The 18,121-nt window shown below is 43.1% G+C and overlaps 1 protein-coding gene across 1 annotated transcript in view; it reads right to left on the minus strand.

Annotated features, from left to right (window-relative positions):
• The window catches only part of SNAP47 (synaptosome associated protein 47), a 179,306-nt gene that overhangs the window by 160,585 nt on the left and 600 nt on the right, over nt 1-18,121 (minus strand). The window lies entirely within an intron of this gene.

The raw sequence follows: 18,121 nt of genomic DNA on the forward strand, positions 1-18,121 counted from the left end.
CCAGTACTTCCCTGGCCGTTTCCACGATAAGCATCATGTAGTCCCTGGAGCAGCGGTTAGATATAAGTGCCCACCGCTCCAGGAACTGTCTAATTTCCACAAATAGGCCCGGTATGTTGCGTACTCTCAGGCCTATGGGGATAGTGCCAGCTCTAAGATAATCTAACATGAATTGAGCATGCAATCAGAAATGAGAAAACATCTGCACCCCTGGTGACCCACTGGCTGAGTCAGAACTACACGGAAAAAGACCTCCGGTGGTTCATTCTGGAGAAAATTGAGCCCAGGCTGGCATTGACCCAGTTAATCTACGGAAAAAAAGAGAAGTATTTTGGATGTTTATGTTTAACTCTGTGTCCAAAGGCCACAACGAGGAATGCCTCTGGCAAAATGCCATCATATGAGGCGCCCTAATAGTCTTCCCTCCGCTCTGAGTCCGGCTGATGCAGCCCCTGCTTCCTTGAGGTACTACTCGCCACCCGGTCCTACTCCAACATGGCCGCCGCTTTTTCCCTCGGGGAATGCCTCTGGCATATCGCTATCTTATGAGGCACCCCTATAGTCACCCCCCCCTACCTGAGTCTGGCTGATGCAGCCCCTGCTTCCTTGAGGGACCACACGCCATCCGGCCCCATTCAAACATGGCCGCCGTTTTTCCCTCGAGGACCCTACTTATATATTTTTTAATAACCCTATTTTCGTCTCAGTGTCGTCTCTATCCCTACAGACTCCCCTGACCCACCCTTCGTTTGCCCAATTCCTAATTTTTCCCCCTCTCCGGCTTATGTGGCAATCCATTATCGGAACGAATCCACCCGTTCCAACATGGCCGCCACGATTACCAGTCTGACCCGGCGCCGTCGATTCAGCCCAGCGCACCGGTTTATCATTTAACCGGCCGACGTCCTATTTAAACCCCTCATCAGTATCTCGTTGTCTCCGCCTATTTGGGATCCACTGAAGACGCCGCACCGCGGTCCACTATGCTCGCCTTCCCCTGAGGTAAGCCAGGTCATTGTGCTAGGCGATAGCGGGCCCCCCAGCCTTGTCTAGCATCGCTAGTAACGTGATGCTTTTACTCCCCATTAGGGATCCTCTCCTCAAATCATCTGTTTAGCGACCCCCTCTGCACCAACAGGAACTGGATATGACCAGTACACATTTTTCAGGTAATTATCAATACCTTAGACTAGAATGTCCTTGGCTCCTCTCCCCCTCCCATTCCTCTGAATTGAGTACATGAGATTCTACTTGCACTTTCAGGACCCTGCCTATGATTTCCTAGTTCCTGAACCCTCTTCTACCAGTTTACCTGCCCCTGGCTCTACAGAGAACTCGCCTCGTGGCATCCCTGGCAGCCCCACCCATCAGGTAAAAGATCTATGACTTAGCCAGATAGTGAATTACCAGCCACGCTATGCTTATGTATATCTTTTTCATCAGTGGCTCGCTTGATTCCGTAGGATCCTTATGAAAATTCTGGCTTCAAATAGGACTCATCCTGTTGGTTGGCGCCTTTATCCCCTATTCCAGGTAACCCAACCCTCTCTCCCCCCTCCCTTTTTTCCTCCCTGTATTTACCATGTTCACCCCAGTAATCAGAGGTTTCCCCTTGGTCCGCAGGATCCCGCGGGACCATTTGTCCTTTGTCTACCTAACTGACACTACCTACGGAGACTTCTTAGCGGAGTTCACTTCTTATTTACCAGGTAAATGAAGTGGCAATCCCCCATGAGAATCTGATCTGGCCAGACCCATGTTTGAACCCTAACCCCTTTGACGGCTCCTATCCTTTTCCTACAGGGCAGCCCTGGATCGCACCCGGTTGGCCTGTCTCTCCTTTATTGACAATTGAATTTGGTGAGTTACCCCTTAGCTCAAGCCCTCAGGTAACTTAATCAATTCCCTATGTTTTTTGTACTTTTACATTAAGGCTCCCATCCATTCCCCCGGCACGTACTAGAGGAAACCTATCTCAAATCCCGTTATTTATTCGATCCCTGACCCTGATTGTGTGAGTTGGATGTCTGAATCCCTATTTGAACTGGTGAACTCATCATCCCCCCTGATTTGTCTTGGATATTAACCCGAGTGACGCCCACCTGTCTGAGAAGCGTGATATCCCCCTTGGGATCTAAAACAGTGCATGATGATTATTAACTAGAAACGAACTATCTCACTGATATACCAAGGTTAACTGTTATATCATTTTGGGTATCAGGCCCCTTTGCAGTCAAACTTGAATAACAATGTTATCTCCTATGTGTCTAGCAATGTTTAATGATTATTGCTGCCCATACAGCATTTTTAAACCTATTCCTTTTTATCAACAGTGTACCCATCATTGCTCTGTCCCTGTCCCCCATGGTTTCCCTCGCCCTGATGAAGATGCAGCCCCATTAGGCTAAGCATCGAAACGCGCGTCGGCGCAATCTACTCGGATGGCACTTATGCAGCACAAGCTCTAAAAAACCATCAACTGCTCTTTGCCTCCTCATTTTCATTGTAGCTTTTTATGGCCTTTGTTTAAAACTGTATCTTCTTAGAATGCTATGTGTCCATGTTAGATTGGAGTATGAATGAACTGAATGCTTGAAGCGCTGAAAGAGAATGAATGCCTTTGAATGACTGAGGGAGTATGTGGGAGTATATGGGACTTGTTATTATGCCTTTTTTGTTTACCCGCCTTCTTTGATGATACCTTTTTTTGACCCCATATCTATGCAGAATGTATTCTTTTTATGTATTGTAAATAAAACTTTTGCACTTTTCCTAAAAGCGGCTTGAATCATAAATTTATTCATTGTTCACTCAGACAGGTGTTTTCCGTCACTCGCCATTCCAATGTAAGGATCCCTTAGTGGGACCTCTTTATTTGTCCTGGCAGGGTTCTTGTTTTTCTATTCAGCAGGGGGGTTCTCTCTAACCTTCAGTACGGTTTCAGAGAACATAGGGGTACTATGGACCAATGCCTTAACTTACACCTACTTATTAGCAAATATACTGTGGCTAGGGAGGGTTTTTTATATTTAGGTTTTATGGATCTTTCCTCGGCATTCGATTTAGTCAACCGCTCAAAATTATGGTCTATTTTACACGAGGTCGGTTTGGATGCATCCTTGGTCAATTTTTGGAGGGATCTTCACCAAGACCTTTCTGCCTCTGTTAGGGTCACGAGGGAAGGCCGGTGTACCAGGCAATTTAGTTCTAGAAGGGGGGTCAGGCAGGGCTGCATACTGGCCCCTCTTCTTTTTACTATTTACATCAATGCCCTTGAACAATCTCTAGGTACGGCTACACTGGATACTCCGCGTATAGGGGGATTGGGTATCCGGGTCCTCCTTTACACGGATGACGCCGTTTTGCTCGCGCGCTCGAGCATGGGCCTACAGAAGCTACTGGACCATTTCAGCAGCTTCATGGAAGCCCTGGATTTGAAAGTTAACATCGCAAAATACCATGTAATGGTTGCCGGCGCACGGAGCAATAAAACAAAGGTTAAAACATTCAGGTGCAACGGCAGGGAATTGACGAGGGTGCCTTCCTTCTCCTACCTGGGAGTACTATTTGACGAGAAAGGCAATTGGGGCCCTCAGATGAAGTTGAAGAGTAACATGGTCACAAGATCTTCGATGGCCCTTCTGAACTTCTCCAAGAGATTGGGAGCTAGACCCATGGAGGCCATCCTAAGGATTTATAAGTCTAAGTCCCTGGCGATCGCTTCCTATGGTGCGGCAATTTGGGGTTATGTGGACTCGAACAAAATGCAAATTGCAGAAAACAGTTTCCTCAGATCTCTGCTGTCACTACCGCAATCATCCCTCACATTCTCAATTCACTCGGAGGTAGCACTGGGCTATGTTACAGATCTCTTAAAAATGGCCCCACTGATCTGCTGGGCCAAAACTCGGCTGAATGACGAGATTACCCTTAACCATTTAATCCTTAAGGATTGTTTGGCACTAGAGAAGGCAGACAGGATCCCATGGTTGGCGTATGTTAGAGCAGCATGCGCCAGGTTTGGCCGACCTGATCTGTTTACTTCACCACAGGGCATTATAAAGAAGGACATAGGGTGGATCAAACATAACTTTTGTAACCTGCTGGAGGCAGAAAGGGAGGCGCAGGAGCTGAGAAAACCAGTTGTAAGAAGTATTTATGGTTTATCAACTTCCCCATTCATTGAACCGTATCTGATGTGCGTCACCAAGCCCTTCTATCGGTTTTTATTGGTCAGATTTCGGTTCAACCTCATTCACTTTATATTGGGTGTATTTCCTAAATGGGGGAAACCTGGGGATGTAGCGCCATGTTCCTGTGATAATTTTTCCTCACAGGACACACTCCACTTGGTAATGTTCTGTGAGCATTACTCAGAGGCGCGTAAAAAATACTTATATCCAATCTTGCGTGATGCTGGTTTCGCACAAGTTAGGCCCGCTCTTGATATATTTACAAATGCCTGGTTCCATCCAGGTTACTTATAGCGTGGCTAGCTTTTTGACGGCCGCAGCTCGGCTAAACAAAAGAAGATCCCTCTAAACATAATCATTCAGTGGGACTAAAAGGGGTTCATGGCTTTAATGTGAATTACCTAAAGATGCACTTTATACTTGATCTAATAGCCGTTGGTTAAGGGTCTTTTTACATTGTGTACTATGTATTTATTGATTTTAGATTTTGCACTTACGAAATGTAAAAATTGAATGCTTGTTTTTATTGTCTTTTTCTTAAATATTTTTAACGTGTGGAGGTTTGTGTTCCTGGTATTGTCTTTTATGATTTTAATTAATCGAAATAAAGATTTTTGACTGACTGACTGACTGACTGACAGCTAGCAGATGATCCTGACAGTCTCGGACCACAGCAGCCAAAGCGAGCAGATCTGACTGGGGACATATTCAAATTCTCGATGATACTCCACAGCTGTGAGTGCAGCAACGCAGGATAACGGAGAACACCGCAAGCTTCCACCAGAAAAACGTTGAAGATGACAACACAGGGGTGCAGGTGGATGTTTAAGGAGCTGATGGGTTCTTAAGGTGGAGAAAGTACAGAAAGGGGAGATGATTGGCTGCCCCTGCGCAGGATCATCGCCAGTGATATAATTTCAGAAATAATAGTAGACACAAGGGAAGGCAAGAATGTGCTTCTTCATTCCAATCATCCAGTCTCCTCAAGTGTTCTAGGTGTGAACATTCTAACATGAGCTCTGCAACGGAACATTCTAAGCAGGAAGGAAAAGCAAGGGGAGCGGAAGGTACCAAAAGGACATAAGGAGAAAAGGTAAATTACAACACCTTCCACTAAGACTACTGCTTAAAAAGGGGTGCAAGTTTTTGTGGACGAATGATCATTCCTGCTATTAAATCAGCTATTGTTGGTTGCAATCCCTTGTCTCCTTTTTCGTCAACTACTACCAACGTCATCACAGTTGATGCTAGTGCCATAGGCCTAGGTGCTATATTTAGTCAAATCAAAGCAAACAAAGTGACCATTGCATTCGCTTCAAGACCATTGTCGATTGCTGAGTCTAAGTAATCTACTATTGAAAGGGAAGCTTTGGGTTGCTCTTGGGACGTGGAACATTTTAAAACCTATTTATGGGGCAAGCCTTTCAAACTCAAGACGGACCACAAACCATTGATTTCCATTCTTTCTAACAATGGTGTTGGGAGAGCATCTTCCAGGTTAGTTTGCATTCTTGCTAAATTGTATCAGTACAATATTGAAGTTATTTATATTCCAGGTGCTCAAAATATGAGAGCTGATTGCTTATCCAGATTGTTATTGGATTCTCAAATTCCTAATCAAGTTGGATGTTTTGAAGAATGTGTGGTTGCATCTGTTGATGACATGGTTCTCTCAATGTCTCAAGTTATATCAAAAGAAGAATGGTCAAAAGCTATGGCAATGGATGAGGAACTTAATCTGGTGCAAAAATATACTGTTGAGGGTTGGCCCTTAGAACGAAATCTGAGCAAAGAAATTGCTGTATTTTGGAAAGTTACAGAAGAGCTCTCGATCAATGGTAATCTTGTTTTAAAAGTTGACTTGTTTATTCCTCCGAAATCCACGAAGCAAAAACTTATGTCTATTGTTCATTTGGGTCACTTAGGCCAATCTAGTACTATTAAAAAAGTTAGAGATTTATTTTGGTGGCCTTATATGGACAGTTGCATTGTTGATTTTGTAAAAAATTGTTCCTTATGTGCGGATTCTGATAAAGTTTTGGAGTTGCAACATTCAGATTTAGCACAAGTTCAAGCTCCGGACATTCCATGGGAGAAGACTGCTATTGATATTCTAGGTCCTTATGAGGGATTTTGACACAAAAAATGTATATTATTGTTGCTATTGATTATTTTTCTAAATGGGTTGAATATAAATGGGTCAACCAAACTGATTCAAAGTCTATTAATACATTTCTTCAAGACATTTTCAAGAAAGAAGGATTACCTTCAACTGTTATTTCTGGCAATGAACCACAATTCACATCAGAGGTGTTTGTCACTTTTCTTAAAAATGCAAATATTTCACATATTAAAACTGCTTTGTATTCCCCTAATATTAATGGCCTTGTGGAAAGGTTTAACAAAACACTAGTAGAGGGTATTCAATTGGCCATTAAAGCTCGTATTGATGTTAAAGCTTATGTGGCAGAATTGGTTTAGTCTTATCTGTGTACTCCACACTGTACTACAAAATGTTCACCTCTCATTCTTTTAAAAGGTAGGAAACCCAGACAAGAATTATTTCTTTCATTGGTTAAATCTTGTGACTCTAAGGTGACATTGAATTAAAAACACCAACTTGCCAAACAAAATTGTAATAAAACCAAACACTGACCCTGTCTAAACTACCTGTTCTTCAAGTCATGTTAAAAAAGGCCAGTCAAAATTCTCAGATGTTGTTGTGATTCAAAAAGTTGGTAAAAAATCTGTTCTTTTAAATAATGGTTCTTGGTGGAGAATTTCAAAAATTGCTAAAGTCAATGATTCTATTCCCAAAACTTCTGCATGTTCCTCTAGATCCAAATTTTGCCAGTGAAACGATAATTTTGTAAATGGAATGGAGTCAACGTGTTATCCTTCTCCTGTAAATGTGGATAACCCTGTTTCTTCTTCTAGCTCTTCTATGTTGGATAGTTCCAAGAGACAGAAGTTGTTACCTAAACAATTTAAAGATTTTGTATTATTTTAATGGTTGTTGTTTGTATGTATTTCTTGTTTCCTCTTTTATGTAAAGAAGGAAGATATGTGATAGTAGAAGTTGTATAGAATGTTTATTTACAATGACACCTCTTGTATTCTCTCACCATGGATGCATTCTACCCTGCATCCATGGGCTATCATTGTATACCTTTGAATGAGTTGTATTTGTTCTACATTCTGAAGAGCAGTTTGTATTCAGTTACCCTGCTGATCTTCAGAAGGTGGATGCTCTAATAAACGACTCTAATACTTTCAAGAGTTTCCTTGGATTATTGGACCTACTACACATACAGTTTAAAGTACCCACAGATGTTTTGATGAATGAGGACAAGGTCATCAATCATTAATCATCCTCAAGTGAGTACCTGTTTGTCACTGTGACATCAACGCTGTTGTTCTCTTTTACCATCTGCTCCATCCCCTGGAATTGAGAGGTACTCCTAGCTGATTAAGATAATTAAGGGAAACATAGAGAAGAAGAAAGTATGACATGTGAGCTCCCCCTTGGCCCCCAAATACGGTACCATTGACTCTTTCCTTGCCAAAGCAGTGGGAGCAATTACACAAGAAATAGACAGAGAGGAGAGGCGCCTCTCTTTGGATGTAAGTGGAGCTTTGCTTCCCATGCCGGAGTAGCCGTTAAGCTCAGTAACTGATATCCCTCTGGAAAAATCACTGAATGGAGTTACGGGTCGACCTCAGGAAGGCGCTGTGACTTCTGGCCTCAGCCAGATTAAAAGCTACCCCAGGGTGCAAGACGCACAATAGGGACATTAACGTCGTCCTTCAAAATGCAGATTTGAATTGCACCCAAGTAATTGCGGAGAACAACCAAGAAAGTAGAGACAGTGAATTCTGGGGCGGGTGTAGTCAATTTTGACATGAAGGGCACTGAAGAATTCTGGAGGCTCTTAAAGCAAAATATAGCAGAAGTTCTGTCTGGTTTGTTTTCTGCTTTATGTAGTGAAATCATTAAAGATTTGAATGCAATGTTACACTTGGTGGTATCGAAAAGCAATGGTTTCCCTCAAGCGCTGCGAGGCCTCCGGGTGGTTATGCGCTATATAAATGGAATTTTTCATTTCATTTCATTTCAACCAGGCCTTTCAGACATCTTCCCCGAAATCACAAGCAGCACTAGAAGCTGCTCCACCCACATTTCCCCTTTCTGGGGCTCCCTTTGCCGCCCAGACCCCCACAGTGCTGGGTAGCGCTTCAGCCTCAATGGTACAGGGCTTTGTTCCTTCAGGTCGTCCATCATCTATTCCCCATAGCAGCCTGATTGGGAATTACCGATGCTCTCCCTCACAGCAACATATAGATTTTGCAGACAGCTCATCTGCCCAAAACAGCAATGGTTTGCAAGTATTAGATCTCGATCCAGCTTGCTGCCCCTACACAGTGGTTCTGGTAGGGGTTACAGGCCCCAGTACCCTGAGGGATGAGTCTACCGACCAATTCATTAATAAGGTGACTCACTGGTTGAGCAAACACGCTAGGTTTAATATGGCAGATTATGGGCATATTTTGATGGCTTGACTGGTTTTCGAGATTGGGCGCTCTAGGAAAATATTTGATGGTGACTGTGTTGTTATCACGTTTAGAATCTCGGAATTAGCTGTACGATTCTATATCACTCGTCTCATCCATCTTTCCTCGACTCAGGTATAAAGCCATTGTCACTGGGTTTCTTTTATAGGCCCACTATTAGTCCTAATCCATCTCTTAATCACACAAACCTAGAAGTGGGAGATCTCCCCCAGGGGGAGTGTAGATGTCACGTAACTGTTTTGCTCCTCTGAGAGATCTCAATAAGATAGATTGACAGTGAGAGGGCGTGGGTAGGGGCGAAGGCTGGGAAATGCCCCTCGAGACTGGTGAGGGAAAAGCGGGTGGAAATATAGACTCCCACTCTAGTCTTAGGTATCAAAGTAGTAGTGGGATTGACAGCCTGAGAGGGTACCTCTCTGCTGCACCGTATGCAAAGACACGGGTCAGTGGGGTCAATCTAAATATTATTTCTTGGAATGTGGCAGGACTTTCTGGAATATTTTCAGACATACATTGGTTCAGCTTTATCAGGCATTATAATATATTTTGTTTACAGGAAGCGTGGGAGCCTGAAAACACTTTCATTCTCGACAGATATAAAAAGATTTCTGTCCGGCCAAGGGTTCCAGTTCTGGGCCAGCAAGGAGGGGCTTAATCATATTCGTAGACTTGAAGATTCAGGGCATTATGAAGCCCATGGCATGGGATTCTCTAGTCGCCCAAAGGTTTACATTAACAAGCAAATCGCATAGATTTGCTCTAATTCATTTATATACCACAAGACAACGTTATGGGTCGGCAAGCATTACAGAATGAGGAGGGTATCTTGAGCAGAAGGTTTGAAGCAGGCTCAACTAACCCTAGCAGGAGATTTTAATTGTCATCTGTGTCCCAACCTAACCGTGAACCACCAAGATTGCTCAATCCGCACTATTAGCGAGGGTCTGCACATGGAACATACCATGGAAGGACAGGAGTTGTAGGCCCTCCTTAATAACAATGGTTTATCACATACACTGGTTTTGCATCTTGTTCCCCTGGGTTCTTTATTACCCCCGAGCTATAAAGCTGCTGAACAACCATGGATTTTATCTTTCTGTCATCCTCCTTGAGGAGGGTTATATCCTCTTTTAACATCCAACATAGCCCATTTAGTGACCACAACCCTCTGACTCTGGAGCTTGTAGTCTCTGGGCGACAGCCTGTATCAGGCAGAATTATTGGGGCACAATTTCTGCCACGGACCAAGGAAGGTGCTTAAGGTGGTCACAAGTGGATGTTATTGACTTTAACAGATCTTTGGCCAATAACAGCCAGCAGGAGATGTTGATCTGCGTAGATCTGCAAGCTAAAGGGGAAGAAACCATTTAGGCATTTATTGTTCTTGCAAATTCATTTAACGCTCTGCTAACAGACCCGGCAGCCTCTTCTCGTGTGGCAGCCCCAAGATGGTTTGACAGTGAGTGCTCCCGGGCTCTTAGAGACTGGAAGATGATTTTGAAGAAGATTTTGCGTGACAAAACGGGTGGAGGCTAGCCGTAGTACCTACAAGCAGGTGGTTAAGGGGCGTAAGCACCAACTACAAAAACTAACTTGGGAAGAATTAGCAGAGGCATGTAAACAAAGGGACAGCACCAGTTTCTGGAGGGTCATTAATAACCCTTGTTTCTCAGACCCGGATAAACCGGTGTTATGTCACAATATCCCACCAAATATATGGAAGGAGCACTTTGAGGCAGTTTACAATCATGGTCCTATTGAGTCAAACCCACAGAACCCAATTGCCCTCCACAGATCGGAACACATCAGTTTTACCCTGTCAGAAGTCAGAATGGGTACTGAAGGATTATACCGGAATAAGGCATCGGGGACTGATGGGATTCCCCCGATCTCTTTTGTTATAACCTGGAGATATGGGCTTCACTCTTAACCAGGGTCTTAAATACGGCAGCTTCATCATCTATCCCTACTTCTTGGTCCTCAGCCATTATCGTTCCGATCTTTAAGAAGGGAGATAGAAACAGCCCACACTGTTAAGATCCTATATCCCTCATAGACGCCACAGTGAAAGTTCTTGGTTGGATCCTCCTCAATAGGCTGTCAGGTTGGGCAGACGCTAACCGAATAAGCTCAGAGGTGCAGTATTGGTTTCGGGTCCTAAAATCCACCAAAGACCAGTATCTTAATCTTTACCTATAAATGGCAAAATATACATTAGCTAAACCAGGTGCGATGTTCCTAGGATTTATGGATCTCACTGCGGCTTTTGATAAGGTGAACCGTAGTAAGCTATGGAAATTGTTTGGGGATTTGGAGGTTGATGTGCGATAATTAATTATCCAATGTACGTACACTCCAATACTTCTGCTGTATTCAGATATACCCAGGAAGGGAATACCACCAACCATTTTAAATGTTTAAGTGGGGTCAAGCAAGGATGAATTTTAGCCCCTTTTTTTGTTTACACTATATACTAACGGCCTAGATGCTTCCTTGACTACCCTTCAGGCTGATACCCCAAGGATAGGGGCAAGGCGGGTCCCTGTTTTATTGTCGGCGGCGTTGCAGTTCTTCTTTTGCGTACACCGAGGGGTTTACAGATCTCACTTGATGGGTTCATGTCATTTATGAGTGAGATGGATTTGTCACTGAACCGGTCTAAATCATATATAATGGAAGTTGGCAAACAGGGTACTAGACACAATTCCTATAAACTTTGCTCACATAGTTTAGCGAAAGTCCCTGCCTTCTCGCACCAGGGCATATTATTTGAAGAGAAGTTTAATTTTAAAAACCTAGAGGAGGGGAAGCTTATAGAAATGGCACGATCAACAGGAGCAATTGCAAACTATGCCTATAGAATGGGAACTTGGTCACCGAAGATAATTTTTAAAAAAAATATGATTCTTACTGTATTTCTAAAGCACTATATGGCAGCCAGGCGTGTGGGTACATGGTGTCAAGCAAACTCCAAACTGCATAAAATAAATATTTCAGATGTATTTTGAGCACCCCACCGAGTACCCCCCTGTATTCCATACATGAGGAACTAGGGTCTAAGTACATCACGGACACGGTTGCAGTTAAACCCTTGTTATGCTGGGTGGAGATCTGGTCAAATTAGGAGGCAGGATTTAACAGGCTTGTAATTCAGGACTGCCTCTCCCTTGAACACGCATGTTAAATACCCTGGTTAAAATACATTAAGGATACCTTTACTGCCCTAGGAAGACCAGGTATGTTCTCTAGATATAGCCTTGGGATAAGAATACCATTAAAGAGTTGTTTTTAGGGCTTAGGCCTAGCGTACACTGCGCAGCAGTGTCGTGCAGCGAGAGTCCTATTCCGGGCAATTTGAAAATGGAACTTGAAATTCCACACACTCGTGCGTGTGGATTTGCAAGGTCCATTTCCATTGGCATTCGGGTGTGTGCTGTTTTTAAACAGAACACGCAATAGGCCATAGGCGGTCGCGCAGCTCCGCCTATGGCCTATTGGTGTCTCTTACGCGCACCAGAGGCCATATGTTTTGAATTATCATGGCTTGACAGCCGCGATAATTCAAAACATATGCTCGCAGTGGCGCGCGCACGCGCACCACTGCGGACTGTTTTTTTTTTTTACAATTGGATCGCTTTTGCGATCCGTTGAAGTGCTGCTTGTTTTTTTTTTAAGTTAAAAGGGTCTCTTTGAATGGACTGTGTCAGGGGCAGGGCCGCCCCCTCCCTGCATGACGTCATGCTGCTGTGAAGGAGGCAGGGAGGGGATTTTTGATTTGAGGGAAGCCGCAGAGAGGTGGCTTTATGTTTAAATTGCTCCATTGACACCAGGTTAACAGTGGGGTTGGGCGCTGTTCCATGACCCCTCTGACTTTACCCAGCCAACACAGCCTCTTTGAGTCGTAAGCACGAGGTACCCTGTTGTAAATATGATCCATTAACCATAAACCTCCCTGTGTAATCACGGCGCCGCATTAATGAACTACAGCGGCAGCCCACCGTCATAACTACGGATCTGCAATGATGGTCACACTTTAAAACCCAGTCCTGTCTTAATATGCACGCAGCCTGCTCACAGTGAAAGGTTCTGGCTAAATTTACACTTTACATATGTGTTTTTGACCCTAACCGCTTCAGTCAATAAATAATGCAGGATTAACGAATTACAATGGCAGCTCTCCATTATAACTATGGAGCTGTTATGATATGCACATATCCTATACACAATGACTACTGCCAGCTACATACCCACTTTGCAAATGCGACCTTACTACCTAGTGGGTGTTTGTCAGCTAGCTTTCAGTGAGGCTCCCAACTGACTCACGTTGCAGCGAGGGGGCAGGCCTTTAAGACACACGGAATGCAGGATCTACACGGTTGACCTAGCCCTTTGACCCGTACACAATAGCACCCCCCTGCTAGTGGTCCATCACCATGAGCACCACACCATCCCACTATACTGCGGTCTAGACCTTCGGGCCACCTTAAGATTTGAACTTTTAGGCATCATGTGACAAAAACCTAACCCCACATTGGATATGCCTCATATTTATCAATTTTTACCACATTACCAACATACAGCTAGGGAGCTTTAGTATTGCTTAACCTAGAAGTCTTTCCCCCCCTGTACACAGCCTTGCGGTGGAAGACCTTACCTGAAGCTTTACCCGCTGGATACTGTTGTAAACTGAACATTACACTCTCTAGGTGAGTTACATCCTCCATCACCTGAGGAACGCACGCTGCATTGCATACTAATCCGGAATTTTAATGTTTTATTCCTCCAAATATTGTTTTTATTCATAGGAGCACTCCCACTGTTTATCCCACATAGGAGAGTGCATGTACACAACTACCAGTGTGTCATGGCACGCTACTGATACACTACACTAGCATGCGATATGTAGTCATTTGATGCGTTGTTTGTTTTTTCCATCTGTGATTTGCTTTTCCTCTTTCCCTAACAGGTAATGACAGCTTAACACAGACTATAGACTGAAGAACGGTAACATAGGGATACAACGAATCCCCCCCCCCCGTTTTTCCAGCTGCCTTATGGTTTTAAATCACACTAGTGTACATTCTTTTTACATTAGACATTCCTGTAGACAGTCACCCCGTAGATACCAGCTAAGTAGTTCCATTGGTCCCGATGAATCGCCTGTTAGTAAACATTAGCGAGAAACATGTTGGCCGGACATTAGCACACTTTGGAAGATCTCTGGAAGCATAACTTTCCAGGCTCATCTTCTAGATTCTCTTTTTAACTAAAGCAGCGGACCGCCAGAATAAATCATGCCATGGTTCCCCTAGCTTTATTTTAATCACCTCACAACATCTACATACTTTACTGGCCCCACACCCGCATTTCACCTATACGGCCGTTGGAAAAAGATCTCCGCTAAAGAGCCCCTCTTTGAGGTGTTGCCCGTTGGGTATTGCACCGCTGACCCAACGAGGAGCAGGCCCAAATGATGAAGCATGACACCTGCAAAGGTGTGTGAGGGCATTAAATCCAACAAAATGGATACCCAGGGTTAATTCTTCTTTACCTCTATAACATCCACTGCATCATCTGGCACACACATTTTTTCCCCCTCTCTCTAGGAACAGCTCAGCAATCCTTGATTTACCTTGATCTTGTGGGCACTAGCTGTAGCTGGACCTTCTACTTACCTTTAAGTAGTAATAGCCCATGTCTCCTCTCTTTGTATCTATACACTTTACTTTTTAACATATTCATCTAAAACGCAACATGACACCATTGCTACAATTCAAATCCAACCCACATAATTCCGCTACACACCACATGCATACACTCCATAACACATGGCGAATAGACATTGCCATTTACAATGCCATTAGCTCAAACTCAAATAAATCCGAGACCTATTGCATTTCCAGTGCTTATTTAAACATGTGGCTGCTCACCACGAGGCACAGGATCTCAGAAAACCCCTGGTAAGAGCGCATATTTGGGTAAAGTCTGTGCAAGGTAAGAAGATTTATTTATCAGTTTAACAAGTGCGCATGATAGATTTTTATTCAATCGTTTTAGACTGAAAAAAGTTCACTACCTATTGGCTTCCACTTCTGGCTTTGTTTCACACACAGATGACAGAGGTGCCTGTGGCTGCGACTCAAGATTTCCACAGGATACCCTCAGTTTTATTTTCTTCTGAAAATACTACTCGCATCCTAGAAAAGCGTTTTTCAAAGGACTTTTAAAAGATTTGAGGTTTAGACATGTTCGTGTCGCCTTATTATTTTACAGCTTTTACCTAATGTTTATAGGCTTTTCTGTGTTAGCAATATTTTAAGATCAGCCTTAAGGCTGAGACGCTCTAGAGGCGATTAATGGTTATTATTCCTTTGCGTATTTGCACAATGCTATGCTGCTATAAATGTAACAAATCCCTGTTGATTAATGTGGACTATTTATGCGCTACCTTTGTTTATTAACTTCTGCTTATGGCCCGAGCATCTGTTTAATGTTTTTAGCTACTTGTTGGATATTTTATAAACCAGTATACATGGTTTTATACAGTCATTACATGGATTTGATGTGCTGAGTATTTTTTAAACTGTTTCTTTTATTGCTGAATCTACTTCCGATTAAAGATTATTATTATTATTATTTTTATGTGCAGTTTAACTGTACTGTAATGGCATGGTTCCACAGCTCTTGAATGGACCAACACATGCATCAAAGGTTGGGTAAAGAGACTCGCGAAGAGGGAGCAACTGAAGGGGCCATTGTACAAAAAGATGATCTTACATTCGGAGGTAACTGCTTCTGGAGGGAAAGGGGAAGGTGTAGGGCATGGACAAAGTAACCTGTTCACTTTAGGCATATTCCACCTTGGATCTGTGTACTTTAGCTATATTCTTCCTCAGACCCTCTGTTGGGCCTTCCTCTTGAGCAATTTCCTGACAGCCACAATTACTATTACCTGATCTGACAGACAACTTATTCCACAGGTGCAGCACATGCTGCACTTTAGGCCTTTATTTGTGAACTAGTGAAGAACAACATGATAGAAATCCCGGTAGATGCGCATGAGTAAATGATGATGGGTGCACACATTACTGGATCACCTGTACTAGGCATAGTAAATGAAGAAGTCCTGTGGACTGATAGGTATATGATGGACCATCACAGTACTTTAAATGCGTGCTCCGTAGCACAGTGGCCTGATTGGTACATTTTTTAAATTAGATACTTGTGATTTTATTAGATGTTTTCACGAGCCCACGTCATGACCTTGTGAAAAGTGGACCAGGAAATAAATAGCAACACCTACACTCTTATTGTCATAGTGATTCAAATTATGTTTCCAGTGCGCGCACCACTCAGAGGTGTGCACACAAGCTACACACCAAGAAACATAGAAAGAACATTGTGGGAAACATGCGGCACACACTTGATTGTGCTTATGGACCTGTATTCCAGGTGGGCGGAAATGTCATATTTAAGGAACAATATGTAATAATGTTTTTAGAAAATATCTTTAATCAAGATAATTATGCCAAGTATCTGCTCTCTGACAACTGACATCCCTTGAAATGTGTTTGCAACCAACATATACATTGAGAAAAATCATATGACCTTCAGAAAGACACTGTAAATTCCCATGTAATACCACACGAGCTCTGTCATTCTTCAGACTAGAAGCCCATTAAGGCTTTATTTACATCACTACAAAAGTTCTTCATATTCTTTGGTAGATCTTATATTTAAGAGCATACAAGAGAACTTTTAAAGTATTAGTTTGTGATAAACTGAGCTCAGTTGCAAGGACAATATTAGGCAGAAGGCAATTTCAAGTGTGCATCGAATTTCAATTAGGGATGCTGCTGGTCAGGGATAATGGTTCTCATGCCTGGGGTCGCTGACATAGCAGAATGAGGCAAAACGGGCAGTCAGTAACAATGCATTGTGGGTAGCTGTCAAACTGTGGAATGCTGTTCATGCAAGCTTTTGAGGTGTGCGGCAGCGACAAGTCTCCAGCTGGTCCCACTGCTGTTTAGAAGAAACCAGTGTGTGCATATTAACCTACTGTTGGACAGGGTGGCCAGTTTTCCTTTAATTGGAGTTATACAGGGAGACATATTATAGCGGGAAGCTTGGCGATGTATTTGTACACCTGAGCCAACACCTGGAAAGATAAAGACCAAAATTGGCTATGACAAATGTCCTTCAAATATAAGCCATTTTGTGTGTCTAAAAGTCACATTGCAAATTTAAAGTTCCCAAACCTTATGCTCCATCCTACTAAAAAGGTAAAGCACTGGAACGTAATATTACTAGAGGTCGAGAGGAGACTAAACATGATAAATACGTACATGGCTACATTTATTTTAGACGAGAGGCACACAAATATGTTCCCACACAAAAAAATAAGGTTTAGGGGTAAAACTTTCATATATCTATTCGTTATAGTAATATTTTATTGTACGCTCGGACAATTAGCCTTAAAAAAGTTAGTGTGAGTTTTCATAAAATCAGCAACAGTGGGGTCCAATATCTTTCCAAGGTGAGAATAAAATCGAATTCGAGATAAAAAAGAGCACTTACAAGACACCAGGAACAAAGGGTGAACAATCTTAGGTCTTGTAATTTTTAGATTATTTTTCTTTAAAAAGTCCAGAGAGACAAACTGAGTTTATGGTGTGCACCAGGTGAGTTTTTAAAAAGTCTTCTCTGTCAATATCTCCCTCCTTCTTATTCCCCAAGACCGAGTCAAACATAGACTCACATATTTCTATCCCTATGCGCCAGACCCCACCGCTCTTCTCCAATGCCAACCTTACGTACCCGCACAATAACTTAAGACTGTAAACAGCAGTTCTTTAAATGGGCCGGTACTCACAGGTACTGAGTACCTGGCACTTCTTATTTTTATCACACTGAGTGCAGGGCACTTGTAAACTGCTGAGGAGAGTACCGGTACTCATGAAAGGGTAGGTACATTGGCTGTTAGTGGTGGTAGCCTGTCTCTTTAACAGCCAAAGCACTTCTGTAGTCCTGAGCTGAGCCCCCGCTGAACTATTCAGGGTGGGCTCATTTGCATGATACAGGTGTTCACCAGCTCGCTGTGCTGCAAGGAATCGAGGCAGCCCAGGGACAGCTCAATAAAGAAAGCCATAGGAGATAACAAGGCTAAAATGGCTTTAATCCCAACTGATTCTTTAGGGTGAGCGTCTGTTTATGTTTGTTTACCTGCTTGCCTAGTGTCTGTTTATGTTTGTTTACCTGCTTGCCTGTGCGTGTTTTGTGTGAGAGAAAAGCACGAGAAATATTACAACGCAAGGAAATGTTAACATATCACTGTGTTTGGCTTTCGCTTTGTATAA

Source organism: Lissotriton vulgaris, chromosome 10 (assembly GCF_964263255.1).
Source record: "Lissotriton vulgaris chromosome 10, aLisVul1.2, whole genome shotgun sequence".
NCBI lineage: Eukaryota > Metazoa > Chordata > Amphibia > Caudata > Salamandridae > Lissotriton > Lissotriton vulgaris.